Here is a 13,662-nt window from a genome sequence, read left to right on the forward strand (position 1 = left end):
ATGGCTACTCTGAAAGAGACTCAAATTTATGACTGGGGTCCGGTGATTAAAAGACCTTATCCCAAGTTGGGTGTCCAGAGAAGAATGTTCAAGCCATTTAGAGTCATAGAGGAGTCCGTGTCTACAGCCCAAGGAGGGGTGTCCGTGTCTTCAGCGCAAGGAGGGGCGTCTGTGTCTTCAGCCCAAGGAGGGGCGTCTGTGTCTTCAGCCCAAGGAGGGGCGTCCGTGTCTTCAGCCCAAGGAGGGGCGTCCGCGTCTTCAGCCCAAGGAGGGGCGTCCGCGTCTTCAGCCCAAGGAGGGGTGTTCGTGTCTTCAGCCCAAGGAGGGGCGTCCGTGTCTTTAGCCCAAAGAGGGGCATCCGTGTCTTTAGCCCAAGGAGGGGCGACCGTGTCTACATCCCAAGGAGGGGCGTCCGTGTCTACAGCCCAAGGAGGGGCGTCCGTGTCTACAGCCCAAGGAGGGGCGTCCGTGTCTTCAGCCCAAGGAGGGGCGTCCGTGTCTACAGCCCAAGAAGGGGCGTCCGTGTCTACAGCCCAAGGAGGGGCGTCCGTGTCTACAGCCCAAGGAGGGGCGTCCGTGTCTTCAGCCCAAGGAGGGGCGTCCGTGTCTTCAGCCCAAGGAGGGGCGTCCGTGTCTTCAGCCCCAGTGAGGGGTTCAGAGCGTCCAGCCCCAGTGAGGGGTTCAGAGGGTCCAGCCCCAGAGAGACTACAGAGCGCTGCCCAGCCAGAGAGACTACAGAGCGCTGCCCAGCCAGAGAGACTACAGAGCGCTGCCCAGCCAGAGAGTCTACAGAGTGCTGCCCAGCCAGAGAGTCTACAGAGTGCTGCCTAGCCAGAGAGTCTACAGAGTGCTGCCCAGCCCCGTGAAGTGGGGGCTCTTGCCTCAGCCCAGCCCCGTGAAGTGGGGGCTCTTGCCTCAGCCCAGCCCCGTGAAGTGGGGGCTCTTGCCTCAGCCCAGCCCCGTGAAGTGGGGGCTCTTGCCTCAGCCCAGCCCCGTGAAGTGGGGGCTCTTGCCTCAGCCCAGCCCCGTGAAGTGGGGGCTCTTGCCTCAGCCCAGCCCCGTGAAGAGGGGGCTCTTGCCTCAGCCCAGCCTCGTGAAGAGGGGGCTCCTGCCGGTCCAGCGATACTCCAGGCCCTGCTTGGTCAGTCTCCATTGGCTCCAGCCAATTCAAGTATCCTCGGATCCAATCCAGTCCTACTCGTCCAGCCAAAGATTTCTCCAGTTTCAGCCTCTAAGCTTTCGTCTGATGGTTTACCACCTATTTACTTTGATGGAGATTTATTGCAATATGCCGCTCTGGTTGAACAATTTCTCTCTCTGATGGAGTCTGATCCTTCAGGTGCAGTAACTCCTTCCAACGTTACTCGATATCTATTCCTGGCATTCAGAGGAAGAGCTTTGGAGTGGGCCAACATGCTTTTTGAGAGAAATGATCCTGTGTTCCATGATTTACAGACTTTTAGTAATGCAGTCTTTAAAGAATTTACTCCAAAGCCCTCGGAATCGGACTCAGTTATAAGATCATGCTCCAAAAAGAATCTCAGTTCGTCTTCATTCAAACTACAACAGTCTGAGTTTGTGCAGTCCTGCCAAAGATAATCCAAGTATCTCCTTCCGTAAGAATCCGACCATTAAGGTTGGTCATGTAGGAGTCTCTCCTAGCCCAATACTAGGTTCTCCGCCAAAGAATTCAAAGCTACAGTGCACTTCTTGGTCATTTTCAAACTGTGTATCTAAAGGAGATTCGTATTTTCCGTTAGACTTGGACTCAGACTCTGAATTTGATCCAGTTTATGATGCTACTCCTTTCCTGGGAGGTGCTGTTCCTTCCTGTTATGCTTCCACGCATGAAGAGGTTCCAGAATCACCAAAAAGCTCTACAGGTCTCTGTATGAAAAGTCCTCGTTATAGAACAAGATTTAATTTAAGCCTCAGTGGAGTGCTAGCTTCGAAAGCACAATCTTCTCGCACTACAAAACGAGGAGAAGAACCTTCTACAGTTTATTCCTCAGTCCTGTCTGATGAAGGAAATTCCAGTCTTGTCTATGATGGATGGTCTACCTGTTCAGAAGATGAAGATCAGGAAGACTTCTAAAGAATCTAGCTTAAGTTTTGTTTCTGGACCCTCCGGTTTCCACTTTTCAGAAGCTTTGTGTACAAGTTATTCATCAAGTTCCCCTAGGTTTCAAGATGGGTGTCCGGAGTCCACCCTTGAAGAGGGGGATACTGTCACAATCCTGACTGTAGGTTTCATATTTGGTGACTTACCCCTGCCATCTGTCCCGGATCCTGTGTCTTTTACTCACTGAGTTAAACAGTTTGTCAGCACTATGAGTTTTCCTGAGTTCTCTGCCTGAAAGGTAATAGTTAATTAGCTCCACCTGTGGTGAGCTCCTGTGTGAGGCTGAATTCAGTAATCTGAAGTTTAGGCCTAAAAGCCAGCATCTTATGTTTTGCAGAAGTTCAGGCTTCAGGGTTCTCTCGGCCTGCTAGGCCTCATTCTACATCACAGCCTAGTCTAGAGTAGTCACATGACAGTGACTGTTTACCTGACCCAGAGTTGTCCAATCCTCTGCCAGCCTGAGACTCTCTGCATCACCTAATCCTGCTCACCAATCACCAAGGACCAGGAAGTATAAGTCGGGAGGCTGAGTTAGAAACTGGGCCAGTTCCTCGTGTCACACACAGCTCTGTGTGAGTCTTAAAGCTGAGCTCCCTAAAGGTAACCTTTGTACGTAAGTTCTTGTGGAAACTCTGTTCCCTTGTTACCCTGTTTGGTTTACTTTTGTGTTGCCACTTATTTTCACTATTTCCATGAGTCTCAATGTAAAGGCATAGCTGCAGTGGTTCATCTTAAAGGCACAGTACTGTATTCCATAGTCTCCACTGAAAACCACAGCTGCCGTGTTTCAGTTTTACTGCTGTTGTAGTTGTGATCTCCAGAACTGCCGTATCCCTGTGGCTTCCGTGCCTCCAAGTATCTCCGTGCTTCCAAGCACCTCCGTGCCTCCAAGCACCTCCGTGTCTCAGCACCTCCGTGCCTCAGCACCTCCGTGCCTCAGCACCTCCGTGCCTCAGCAACTCCGTGCCTCAGCATCTCCGTGCCTCAGCACCTCCGTGCCTCAGCACCTCTGTGCCTCAGCACCTCCGTGCCTCAGCATCTCCGTGCTTCCAAGCACCTCCGTGCCTCCAAGTACCTCCGTGCCTTCAAGTATCTCCGTGCTTCCAAGCACCTCCGTGCCTTCAAGTATCTCCGTGCTTCCAAGCACCTCAGTGCCTCCAAGCACCTCAGTGCCTCCAGGCACTTCTGCACCTCAGTGCCTCCAAGCACCTTAGTGCCTCCAGGCACTTCTGCACCTCAGTGCCTCCAAGCACCTCAGTGCCTCCAAAAACCCAGTGCTCACAAGCGTAGTTGGTATCTCCAGCATCCGGTACTCCTTAGTTCTTTCCTCAGCACCTTTTCAAGTTCTGTCTTTCAGGAGACCTCCAGCATCCATACCTGCTTCCTGTCTGCCGACAAAATCCTGCATGAGGAAAACCTAGATTCGGTCATCTCCGCTGCGGTCCCTCTTCCTGGTCACCAGAAGAAACCCCGAGCCCACAACAGGTCAGTGAAAGTATTCACATAGTCCTCCAGTCGCCCGCACAGACTTCACTAACACCGGGTTCACAAAACCTCAGTCATGACAATACTGAGCACCACAATGCAGCCCAAGACAATGAGCAGTGATACTGAGCGCTGATGAGGATGATACTGAGAACTGACACTGAGCAGCAAGATGCAGCCCTGGACTATTAGTAATGTACTGTAGTATACTGAGCACCACAATGCAGCACAAGACAATGAGCAGTGATACTGAGCACTGATGAGGATGATACTGAGAACTGACACTGAGCAGCAAGATGAAGCCCTGGACTATTAGCAATGTACAGTAGTATACTGAGCACCACACAATGCAGCACAAGACAATGAGCAGTGATACTGAACACTGATGAGGATGATACTGAGAACTGACACTGAGCAGCAAGATGCAGCCCTGGACAATTAGTAATGTACTGTAGTATACTGAGCACCACACAATGCAGCACAAGACAATGAGCAGTGATACTGAGCACTGATGAGGATGATACTGAGAACTGACACTGAGTAGCAAGATGCAGCCCTGGACTATTAGTAATGTACTGTAGTATACTGAGCACCACACAATGCAGCACAAGACAATGAGCAGTGATACTGAGCAATGATGAGGATACTAGAACTGACACTGAGCAGCAAGATGCAGCCCTGGACTATTAGCAATGTACTGTAGTATACTAAGCACCACACAATGCAGCACAAGACAATGAGCAGTGATACTGAGCGCTGATGAGGATGATACTAGAACTGACACTGAGCAGCAAGATGCAGCCCTGGACTATTAGTAATGTACTGTAGTATACTGAGCACCACAATGCAGCACAAGACAATGAGCAGTGATACTGAGCACTGATGAGGATGATACTGAGAACTGACACTGAGCAGCAAGATGAAGCCCTGGACTATTAGCAATGTACAGTAGTATACTGAGCACCACACAATGCAGCACAAGACAATGAGCAGTGATACTGAGCACTGATGAGGATGATACTGAGAACTGACACTGAGAAGCAAGATGCAGCCCTGGACTATTAGTAATGTACTGTAGTATACTGAGCACCACAATGCAGCACAAGACAATGAGCAGTGATACTGAACACTGATGAGGATGATACTGAGAACTGACACTGAGCAGCAAGATGCAGCCGTGGACAATTAGTAATGACTTGTAGTATACTGAGCACCACACAATGCAGCACAAGACAATGAGCAGTGATACTGAGCACTGATGAGGATGATACTGAGAACTGACACTGAGTAGCAAGATGCAGCCCTGGACTATTAGTAATGTACTGTAGTATACTGAGCACCACAATGCAGCACAAGACAATGAGCAGTGATACTGAACACTGATGAGGATGATACTGAGAACTGACACTGAGCAGCAAGATGCAGCCGTGGACAATTAGTAATGTACTGTAGTATACTGAGCACCACACAATGCAGCACAAGACAATGAGCAGTGATACTGAGCACTGATGAGGATGATACTGAGAACTGACACTGAGTATCAAGATGCAGCCCTGGACTATTAGTAATGTACTGTAGTATACTGAGCACCACACAATGCAGCACAAGACAATGAGCAGTGATACTGAGCAATGATGAGGATACTAGAACTGACACTGAGCAGCAAGATGCAGCCCTGGACTATTAGTAATGTACTGTAGTATACTGAGCACCACACAATACAGCACAAGACAATGAGCAGTGATACTGAGCACTGATGAGGATACTAGAACTGACACTGAGTAGCAAGATGCAGCCCTGGACTATTAGTAATGTACTATAGTATACTGAGCACCACAATGCAGCACAAGACAATGAGCAGTGATACTGAGCATTGATGAGGATGATACTGAGAACTGACACTGGGCAGCAAGATGCAGCCCTGGACTATTAATAATGTACTGTAGTATACTAAGCACCACAAATGCAGCACAAGACAATGAGCAGTGATACTGAGTACTGATGAGGATGATACTGAGAACTGACACTGAGCAGCAAGATGCAGCCCTGGACTATTAGCAATGTACAGTAGTATACTGAGCACCACACAATGCAGCACAAGACAATGAGCAGTGATACTGAGCACTGATGAGGATGATACTGAGAACTGACACTGAGCAGCAAGATGCAGTCCATGACTATTATAAATGTACTGTAGTATACTGAGCACCACAATGCAGCACAAGACAATGAGCAGTGGTACTGAACACTGAGGAGGATGATACTGAGAACTGACACTGAGCATCAAGATGCAGCCCTGGACTATTAGTAATGTACTGTAGTATACTGAGCACCACACAATGCAGCACAAGACAATGAGCAGTGATACTGAGCACTGATGAGGATGATACTGAGAACTGACACTGAGCAGCAAGATGCAGCCCTGGACTATTAGTAATGTACTGTAGTATACTGAGCACCACACAATGCAGCACAAGACAATGAGCAGTGATACTGAGCACTGATGAGGATGATACTGAGAACTGACACTGAGCAGCAAGATGCAGCCCTGGACTATTGGTAATGTACTGTAGTATACTGAGCACCACACAATGCAGCACAAGACGATGAGCAGTGATACTGAGCACTGATGAGGATACTAGAACTGACACTGAGCAGCAAGATGCAGCCCTGGACTATTAGTAATGTACTGTAGTATACTGAGCACCACACAATGCAGCACAAGACAATGAGCAGTGATACTGAGCACTGATGGAGATACTAGAACTGACACTGAGCAGGAGCGACACACTACTAGTATTACTGAGCAGCAATAAGTAAGCACTGCTGAGCACTGATATTGAGATTTTCACTGAGAGAACATAGCCACGTCCTCTCCGCTCTCTCTACAATGCACGAGTGAAAATGGCGGCGACGCGCGGCTCTTTATATGGAATCCGAATCTCGCGAGAATCCGACAGCGGGATGATGACGTTTTCCCTCGTTCGGGTTTTCCGAGTCAGGCGGGAAGAACCGAGCCTGCCTCGGACCCGTTTAAACCACGTGGAGTTCGGGGAGGTTCGGTTCTCGGAGAACTTAACCCGCTCATCTCTAATATATTTATTTATATATATATATATATATATAAATATACTGTGTGTGTGTGTGTGTATATATATATATATATATATATATATATACAGTGGTCGAAGTGGGAATATTGAAGTGGGGGTATTGAAAATTGAAAGGGGTAGGGTCCACTCCAGGATGTACTGTTACACACGCCTTTGGTGCAGAGTAAGGAGTGTGGTCAATCACAAGGGGCGTGTCCTTAAGAGGCACTGGATGAGAGTGAGAGGACACATAGTGGAGGAAGGACTGAGGGGGATGGGGCATTGGATGAGAAGGGAGATGCAGGGTGGGAGAGGGGGGTGCATGGTGGGAGAGGACGCATGATGAGAGGGGAGGTGCAGGGTGAGAGGGGGGTGCAGGGTGGGAGAGAACAATGGTGAGAGGGAGGGTGCAGGGTATGAGTAGGACATATTGGGGAGAGGGACAGAGGTAGAGGGGGGACGCAGGATGGGAGAGGAGCACCAGGTGAGAGGGGGGAAGCAGGGGGGGAGGGAGTTAGGGACATTAGATTACTGGTGAAAGTCAGGGACCTTTAACTACTGGCTGTATTACAACTACCAATGAGACCTACTTGATGGGAGTGTGGCGGGGATCCACGGCGGCAGGAAGGAGAGCCAGGTGCATCACACGTGGATGCCTAGCGGGCATCCAGCGACGGAAGGAAGGAGTGCACCACACGTGGACAAGTGGTGGACAAGAAGCGGGCTTTCAAAAAGTGGGGAAGCTGCAAGTGAAAGTGCAGTAATTAAAATAGATAATTGACAACTGCACACCCTACCCTGCTGCGCTATGTGCGGTGCCCCCTCTGCACACACCTACTTACTGCTATGACGAATAGAATTGTTGCAGATAAGTATTAAGCATAAGTCTTATTTGTTTTATCCTTACAATACTGTGGACAAATCTCTAAACATAGTTGTTCATCGCCAACAGCACAACCATTTATGGAGGTAAGTATATATTGAGGAATATTTGTCTGTATCTACGCTGATGTCACAAATGGACCCAGTTTTTCAAAAGGTTATACACACAAAGTAATTTTTTGTGAGGGAGTTTACCGATGTGCTGTGTCTGCGGCTTACCTCATCACTCCTAGGGGGTAATTCAGACCTGATCACTAGGCTGCGTTTTCGTACAGCGGGTGATCAGGTCAAACTGCGCATGCTTATGCACCGCAATGCGCAGGCACGTCGCACAGGTACAAAGCGGATTGCTGCTCAGCAATGGGTTTGTTCAAAGGATCCATTCGCACGGGCGTTTGCAAGGAGATTGACAGGAAGAAGGCATTTGTGGGTGTCAACTGACCGTTTTCTGGGAGTGATTTGAAAAACGCACGCGTGTCCATGCATTTGCAGGGAGGGTTCCTGACGTCAATTCCGATCCCGGACAGGCTGAAGTGATTGCAGCGGCTGAGTAAGTCTTGGGCTGCACAGAGATTGCACACAATCTGTTTGTACAGCTCTGCTACACATGCGTTTGCACACTTGCACAGCTAAAATACACTATAGGCGGAGACTATCTGTTCGCAACAGGGCAAAAATCGCCTGCTGGCGATCAGGTCTGAATTAGGCCTCTATTTTCTGTATTTGTATCTCGCTGCGGTGTAGCCGCTTACAGCCGTACTCTACGTACTGCTCTCCTCCAGGTGCAAGCTTCCTCCCGGCTGTGACTCTCCGGCTCCCGGCACCTTGTTACAGCTGCGCTGCTGTAATGATGGGTGCAGGGGTCCTTGCGTCCACAGGTGTAGGTTAATGATACACAGGTGATCTCTAACATGTTTCACTCCATCAGGGGGCTTTTTCAAAGGGGTCCCAGAGCAATATAGTTTGAGATTCCTGGTCTAAATAGTTGTTGGGAATGAGGTGCGTGCAAGTGTCAGTGCCATAACAAAATCACTCTGCCCTGTGCTAGGAAGAGTGTGACACTCTGAACTGGATCCCCCTTAAATTATACTGCAAAGGATGTACTGTATAGTGCAGGCGACTGTCGGATTAGCTAAGACATGAGTAAGGTCCCCTAATTTTCCCCTTGCTGAGCTTCAATTACTACCCGTCTTGTTAATGCTGAAGGGGTTAACACCCCCTCCTGCGGTTGCCTAGCAGCCGTCAGCAGGACCAGTGAGCGGATGGGCACTAGGACCCTTGGACTTACTTATAATGGAGGAGGGAGTGAGAAGGCTGATGGAGTTTTGATTGGCTGTGGCAGAGCGGGAAAAAGAGGAGGCGGGGTTCGCACCAGTGTGTGTGAGAGGAGACACGCTGTGGAGAGGGGAGTCGCCGCTGAAGACACCGCTGTGAGGAGACATGCTGTGGATGGAGTAGCCGCGCTGACAAGCCTTTGCTGAGGAGAACCGCACTGTTTGGAGGTTGCTGATCGCAGAGAGGGGCGGATGTCAGTGGGAGACCCGGGAGCCTCAGAAGCAGCCGCAGGTACCTCATAACGCCTCCTCCCTTTTGGTCAGCTACTTTGCCCTGTTCCTGACTGTCTAACCCATCGCTAGAGCTGGGAATTAGTGGCCAACGCTACGGGCAGCCAATTATATAGCAGCCTTCTCATAGACTGTATACTTGGAAACAGATGTCGGGTCCCAGGGGAGGTTAGGAGAGGCTCAGTGATAACAGACAGGGGAAGTTTTATTCAATTCTAGAGAAATCACCGTCAGGTGATGAAAGGCAGAGTAACACAGGAACTGTTGTACTCCCTCCCACATTCTGAAATTCTGCTCTATCCTCTGCCCCTGCTTTCCACAGTATTTCTGTCATAAGGCTGATGCAAGGCTGTTACTACCCTTTGCAAAACAAGCGGCTGCATGGTGCCACCCTGAGACCTTTCCGGCTACCAGCTTACTCATGCATGTCTGTGCAGGACAAGTGCTTTGAACTACTCTATACTGTGACATCCGATGCTCATTTGCTGTTATCAGACCTTGCTCACATGCCTACCAAGTTACTAAGGATTGAATGGTGCTATGATGTGTGACAGTAAATTGCATGCCCATTTCTCAAGGGAAGTAACTAAATTGCATGTTACTCTCTACTTACATTACTAAGCTGCCTGACTTACTCAGTGCTGATTGACCCTCGTGAGGAACTACAGGATAGTGTTAACTGGCTTATATTAGAATTAGCCGGTGCTGTTCATCTGCCTGCTTACTTGCCTTCTCTAATCACAGCTGCTTGCCCTGTACTTTGCTACTGTGCAGCTTATACATGCTCTCATATTGCCTGAGCAGTGTTAAGACTTTCCATGCCATTCTTCACCTTTCACTGAACTGCCTGCCTTAAAGACTGTGGATTATAAAGGGTTCACGTAATTTGACTACTTTGCTACTTAGAGTAACTATGAATGGAGTACATGCATTAGAAGCAGGTTAAAGTGATAGCTGAGGTTATATTACCACCTTGTGGAAGCGTCAGGAAATTGCCAGTGATTATTATTGTGAACTTTCATCAACATTTATATTACTTCTGTATTTTATGGTTGCAAAACTACTGCTTATTAATGTTGTTCTCCTTATCGTGAAGTGCTTTTGCCTTTAACCATTTAATTATACAGCGGTGACCAGTTTTGATCCCAAAAAATAAATCATATGTCACCATCTTAACGTGTGGTGACTATTGTATTGGGTCCTCTGGGGTTGAGGTTCCTCGTCCTCTCTGCCTAGGGTTCGAACAGTGAGTTCCGGTCCAAGAGGTGATTCCGAGTGAACAATCCAGGTACGTCCACCTGCACCTGCACAACACATCCACAGTACTTACCTGTTACAAGAGCAGGGTGTGATACAGAAGATAGACATTAAAAAGATAGACAGTCATTAGGTCCACACCATAGGGTTGACAGCCAAATGGTCGACAGGGTCAAAAGGTCGACACACAAAACAAAATTTGGGGTGTTATTTTGTGTTTTTAAACATTTTTTTACCCACATTTGTTGAAATGCATCTGTTTGCCACGTTTTGGGCTCGGTGGCTTTGCTCGCCACAAGGTTACTAATGGTAATAGTTTGTGACCTGGATGGTAAACTTGTTGAAATGCGCCCCTCGTGGGCTCGCTGTGCTCGCCGCGCTTCGGGGCTCAGTGGCTCACTTCGCTCGTCACAAGGTTACTAAAGGAATTAGTTTGGGACATGGATAGCAAATGCAGCCAAAGTTGTAAAAACGTGAAAAAACCCTAAAAATTATGTGTCAACAATATATCGACCTTATGATCATGTCGACCTTTTGACTGTTGAGCTTTTGACCCTGTTGACCTTTTGACCCTTTCAACCTTTTGACTGTCTATCCTGACCTTATGGTGTCGACCTTTTGATTGTCTATCAACGACCTCCTGAAGAGCATTGGTGCCCCCCCCTTCCCCCCCACACACATTTTTGTAAAGAAGGACAGCACACGTTGAAGGTGTTAAGGGTGTGGTATTGTGGGGACAGGGCATGGTCACACAAAAGTACCCCAAATTCAAGTTACTGCACACAGTACTAATGCTTCTTGCACGTTATACCACAGAGCAGTAGTGCCTCATTTGGAGCTTCTCTCTGTCTCGCCCTGCAGACAGAGTGGAAGACAGAGCACAGGAGATCAGTCACTGCCGGTCCCCACTGCAGTGCTCGCCCAGCAGAAAAAGAGCAGGTCGCACAGCTACTAATATACATTGCAGCAAGCACTAAGCAGTAGAGGCAAGTACTGTACAATTCACAGCATTTAAAGATGGTGGCTGGTTCTGCCCACAAAGCGCATGCACTCTATACAATGGCACCGGCCACACCACCCTAGTTATGGCCCTGGCAGGTGTTGTTATTTAAAGTGAGAAAGACAGACAAGAAAACTCTTTTTGGGAGCACTCTTTTGTAATAATAAAGTCAGTGAGATGAATGAAAAATTCTGAATGTGCCAATAATATAAAACTTAACCTTTACTTGATTCCCCAATAAAATCTGACATTATTGTCTTAGAACAATTATATAAAAACTTGATTTTTTTAACAAATAAGTCAAATAAGTCAAAGTCAAATGTTTGTGACTTATTGCCAGTCAATAGCTGATTATCTAACCACATGTGGTGATTTATCTTGACAGTTAATATCTGATCATTTACCTACATGTGGTGACTTTTCTTGAAAGTTAACAGCTAGTTATTTACCTACATATGGTGATTTATCTTGACAGTCAATAGTTGACTATTCACCTACATATGGTGATTTATCCTTATCTTGACAATCAATAGCTGATTATCTACATACACATGGTGATTTATCCTTATCTTGACAATCAATATCTGATTATCTACCTACACATGGTGATTTATCCTTATCTTGACAATCAATATCTGATTATCTACCTACATATGGTGATTTATCCTTATCTTGATAATCAATATCTGATTATCTACCTACACATGGTGATTTATCTCGATAGTCAACAGCTGATTATTTACCTACATATGGTGATTTAGCTTGTCAAAACCAAATGACTGTGACTTATTGACAGCAAATAGCTGATTATCTACCAACATGTAGTAATTTGTCTTGACTTGACAGTCAACAGCTGATCATTTACCCACATGTGGTGATTTATTTTTACATCTATTAGCTGATTATTTACCTACATATGGTGATTTATTTTGACAACCAATAGCTGATTATTTACCTACATATGGTGATCTATCTGGTCAAAGCCAAATGTTTGTGACTTATTGACAGTCAATAGCTGATTATCTACCTACATACAGTAATTTGTCTTGACAGTCAATAGCTGATTATCTACATACATATTGTGATTTATTTTGACAGTCAATAGTTGATCATTTACCCACATATGGTGATTTATTTTGACAGCTAATAGCTGATTATTTACCTACATGTTGTGATTTACTTTGACAGCCAATAGCCGATTATCTATCTATAGTGATTTATCTTGTCAAAGTCAAATGTTTGTGACTCATCATATCAGTTTATTATGTCAGTTCTGATGACTTATCCTTATATTTAGGGAGCCTTTGAGCTTCACCATTTTTTGTTTTTGAACCAGCTCTGTGCTCCAGCTGTACCAAATCCTATTTTTTCCACATAGGGTAATTAGAGGTGTGGATCCTCTCTGGTAGAATTTCAGTACACCAATTCTTTATACTTCAATTTCATGTGTCCATAGCACTTGAGTCACTTTCTTACCAGAAAGCAGAAGTGGTATACTTGCCCTCAAATCATCACACACCACCTTCATTCTAACACTCTCTCAGCTGGTTGACAGTTACTCTGGCTGAGGCGATTCGCCTCTCCCAGTACACCAATTACTGTCACAACAGAAAGCAGAAGTGTTCACACACTCTCATTTGGAAAAGACACGGTCTGTGTCAAGTACAAAAAGCAGAAGAAGTGTTTCTCTCATTCTTGAATTAACTGCCCACGGCCATACTATCCTGAATACGCCTGATACCGTCCGATCTCGGAAGCTAAGCAGGTATGGCCTGGTCAGTACCTGGATGGGAAACCACCTTGGAATACTAAGTGTCGTTGGCAATTTTTCAAGAAACAAACATCCCATATATGATCCATCTTTAGATCCTGTTACTGTCAACAGAGATTGTCAGTTAAAGATATCACATAGCTACAAACCACTCAGTGGTCAATCAGATTCCTTTTCATTAATAGGGATCCACAATACATTCCACAGATTTTCACCTGCAGTTAATTCTGTAACTTGAATCTTATTTGTTAAAACAGGCAATTTTTATATAATTGTTCTAAGACAATAATGTCAGATTTTATTGGGGAATCAATTAAAGGTTAAAGGGGACATCTCCTATATATTTGCCCAGATCTGTGACTTTGTGATTCATTTGCTAACGCAGGGCGGAGTCACAATGCTGGGCGGAGTCAAGTCACAGATCTGCCCAAATATATAGGAGAGAATAGGAGTACACACTGGCCAAATATATAGGAGAAAATAGGAGA

General features: G+C 46.6%; 1 pseudogene; it reads left to right on the forward strand.

The window, feature by feature from the left end:
* The first annotated feature begins 13,109 nt into the window (after positions 1 to 13,109).
* On the forward strand, positions 13,110 to 13,227 carry LOC134912578 (5S ribosomal RNA; annotated as a pseudogene).
* Positions 13,228 to 13,662: the final 435 nt, after the last annotated feature.

Source organism: Pseudophryne corroboree, chromosome 4 (genome assembly GCF_028390025.1).
Source record: "Pseudophryne corroboree isolate aPseCor3 chromosome 4, aPseCor3.hap2, whole genome shotgun sequence".
Classification (NCBI taxonomy): domain Eukaryota; kingdom Metazoa; phylum Chordata; class Amphibia; order Anura; family Myobatrachidae; genus Pseudophryne; species Pseudophryne corroboree.